Source organism: Xyrauchen texanus, chromosome 33, assembly GCF_025860055.1.
Source record: "Xyrauchen texanus isolate HMW12.3.18 chromosome 33, RBS_HiC_50CHRs, whole genome shotgun sequence".
Lineage (NCBI taxonomy): Eukaryota > Metazoa > Chordata > Actinopteri > Cypriniformes > Catostomidae > Xyrauchen > Xyrauchen texanus.
The window spans coordinates 40,476,527-40,480,302 of NC_068308.1; the positions used below are offsets into that span (position 1 = coordinate 40,476,527).

Consider the following 3,776-nt stretch of genomic DNA (forward strand, 5'->3'; position numbering starts at 1 on the left):
ACACTCAATGGAAATCTGTCCTCGTTTGGAGCAGCTCCTGGAGGTCATTAGAGCTTGAACATGCCGTCGTAAATGACACAATAAAAATGGACATCTGCTCCAAGAACCGGAAACTCTCCTGGCAGGTGAATGTATGTTTCTCCATTCTGTCCATGCTGTCTGGCACATCAGGAACCTCTTGGCTTGATTGTCAGATTCTCATGAGCTTAAAGGCTCTTGTCAGGGCAGTTTTACTGGTATTTGAAGCACATGAAGAGCTCAGGTCATAAATAATAGAAACGCTCATTTCCTGGATGGATGGGGTCATATCACATGTGGTGGTTTGGCTGAGGACAAGTCAAGTGAATAATATGAGGTTCTGATGATGGGATGGACTGTACATTATTTACATTTACATTTATGCATTTGGCAGATGCTTTTATCCAAAGTGACTTACAGTGCACTTATTACAGGGACAATCCCCCCGGAGCAACCTGGAGTTAAGTGCCTTACTCAAGGACACAATGGTGGTGACTGTGGGGTTCGAACCAGCAACCTTCTGATTACCAATGTATTATACAGAGCACTTATTACAGGGACAATCCCCCCGGAGCAACCTGGAGTTAAGTGTCTTACTCAAGGACACAATGGTGGTGACTGTGGGGTTCGAACCAGCAACCTTCTGATTACCAATGTATTATACAGAGCACTTATTACAGGGACAATCCCCCCGGAGCAACCTGGAGTTAAGTGCCTTACTCAAGGACACAATGGTGGTGACTGTGGGGATCAAACCAGCAACCTTCTGATTACCAATGTATTATACAGAGCACTTATTACAGGGACAATCCCCCCGGAGCAACCTGGAGTTAAGTGCCTTACTCAAGGACACAATGGTGGTGACTGTGGGGTTCGAACCAGCAACCTTCTGATTACCAATGTATTATACAGAGCACTTATTACAGGGACAATCCCCCCGGAGCAACCTGGAGTTAAGTGCCTTACTCAAGGACACAATGGTGGTGACTGTGGGGATCGAACCAGCAACCTTCTGATTACCAGTTATGTTCTTTAGCCCACTACGCCACCACCACTCCTATTTGTCTTATTATGTAATTAAACAATAACGACACTAATCATGACTCAAGGAGTGTGTGTCCACAGCACTTTCACACTTTTCAGAGCATCTGCTAAAGGCCTTAAATGTGAATTCCCGCAGTCCTGGAAAACCTGGAAATATTCGTGACATTTAGTTCACATTTCTTTGCAAGGGGGCTCAGAAAGCAGAATTCTCCTTTGAAATGTGTTCAAATGTCAGGACTCATAAAGCAAAAGTGTTTGTTCATTTTAAAGATTAGTACTTGACATACAAATGGAAATCCTGCCCTGTTTAATATACACTGAAATCAGTGTGGGAACCTTGTTTCTCAGTGTCCTGTACACCTGGCTTGATTTGTGTGAGTTCAGCTGTTCTGTTTAAGTACTGCACCCCTCTGAGAGAGACTAACCAAAGGGTCGTTAACCCCAAATCTAACTGCCCCTCTTTAGGGTAACCGTTATAACATGCACAATATCACATTTAAAATAAAAAAAGATGAGCACAATGTTAATACGTTTTATAATGACAAGTGGGACATACTAATAGTATAAAAATGTGTGTTAGAAATTATTATTTTTTAAATGAGAACTGTTCAAGTGTATCTGGTTTCATGTTTATATATATATATATATATATATATATAATAAAATATTTTTTTCTATGGAGCTACTGGACGAAATTACGATTCCTACTGTGCCGAAGGAACAGCTTCTGAATATTAATTAGGTTATGCTGACGCTACTTGGTGAACGTCTTTGAGCGACCGTTCACGTTCCATAATTAATATTCATGAGCCAGGCGTGAACTCGCCAGCCGATTAGCGCCCGCCCACCCGCATCAGCGCTTCAGCCAGTCCACAGAAGAATATGGCAAGCGTCATATGACGTACTTAATATACACGAGCGTATCCTTCCTCATATAATATTCATATAGTCTCGGACAGTAGAGGGTTAGTGAAAGAGGGAGGGACAGCGTGGACGCGCTCGGGGACGCGCACTGAGGGAACTTCAGCCGCAGCTGCACGCGCACAAACTCACCGGACAATAATAAACCTTATTACAGTTACAGTATGGTGAGTAAAAGCGATTAATCTTCGATATAATCTCATATAACATCACAAGCGAATTAACTATAGATAGACTTTATTATAGTTTCATACCGATCAGAGAAGTTCGAAAGTGTAACAGTGTGTCATTTATTATCCTGTTGTGAACGCGTGAAGGTTTGATGTGACTTTAAAAGTCTGTTTTTCAGTTTAGCGAAGATTATTTGGATGAACTTCTCCGACTAAATATCATTTAAATCTTATCAATAGTATGTTGCCATTAAATGTTTGTTTAAAACACCCTCGATATATATATACTATACATATATTATTAAGAAAATTAACTTACATTGTTACATTATTTAATGTTCATTCAAATATAGTTTTTAGAAATGGCATGAAATGAAAGAAAGTTCTATATGATTTATTATATCTTATTGCCTGATGAGTAAATGATCAGCTTGTTTTGAATATTTCGGTTGTGTGGTCATTCATAATAGGCCGATATATGTCGGCTAGGCCGATTAATCAGCTGATATTTGGCCACGTTGCGACAATCGGCATCATGTGATAAGCGTGTTCACTTGGCTGACTAACAGTAGTGATAACTTTCACTTGTGTCAGTTCCAATATTCACTAGAGGTCGACCGATAGTGGTTTTTACCGATACCGATACCCGATTAATCGGCCGATAGTTAAAAACGAAATATAGCTGTGAGCAGCAATACCGGGTCAAGACGATTATCGGCAGCATGAGCAGCGAAAGAAGAACATTTTAAGTTTTAAAACCAAACATCTATGGCCATGTTTCTCAAGGTAGACAGCTGTTTTATTTGCATGTACTATTTGCACATTAAAATCTTTATCATCGGCAGAACAAAAGTGCTCTTTTGGCTATTAGTACATTGATAAAGAGTGTTTACTCAAGGTTGTGCGGAGGGTGTTAAGTGCGACATTGAGTGAATTTATACACAACTGCTATTCCAATATATCTTTTGATTCTGTAATTGTTATCTTATATTTTTTGATAAGTGTTCTTGTTTTACTACAGCTAATGTTTTTGCTCATGGGCAACCATGGTATCACCCACACAATCTAACAAGACTTGATGATTGGCCAATGGCGGCCATGTTTCTCAATATATGCAACTGTCCTCATGATCAATGATGGCAACTCCCACAAAGACACTGAATGCAAATTTGAAATTAATCGGACCAATGTTTCTATATTTAGAGCCACTTTCATATTGTTCCCTGTTATAGCGCCACCAAATGGCCAAAACCCGCAACTGTTTCTGTGTGTTCTCAGGATGAGCCTTTATATAAGTGTGTCAAGTTTGGTGAAAATATCTTATTTTAGTTGTTTCGTTCCGATCAGACGAACGGCTTTGAAGTGATTCGCTAAAGTAGTTTCGGAACTATTTTCGAAGTGGCAACCGGCCATATTGCAAACTATAGCAAGTATGGTATCGTTGTGCTCGGCAAGTCCTCTCGAACTTAACGAGACCAGTCCTGTTAAAATAGACCAACGCCACTAAAAGTTATAAGCTCACAAAGTAAAAAAATACATTAATGTTTCCACCACTAGGTGGCGCCGGACCCAAGCTTCTCAGGCACCTTCGGGGCATGGTCCTGATGACACATACAAAGTTTC

General features: G+C 40.3%; 1 protein-coding gene across 2 annotated transcripts in view; it reads left to right on the forward strand.

Moving 5' to 3' along the window:
* Positions 1-2,025: 2,025 nt before the first annotated feature.
* Positions 2,026-3,776, forward strand: part of lzts2b (leucine zipper, putative tumor suppressor 2b) — a 36,458-nt gene continuing 34,707 nt past the window's right edge. The window contains exon 1 of one of the 2 annotated variants that reach the window (XM_052102707.1): positions 2,026-2,150. The gene's annotated coding sequence lies outside the window, so the exon portion shown is untranslated. The remainder of the gene's footprint in view (positions 2,151-3,776) is intronic. The other variant, XM_052102708.1, reaches the window with a different exon arrangement.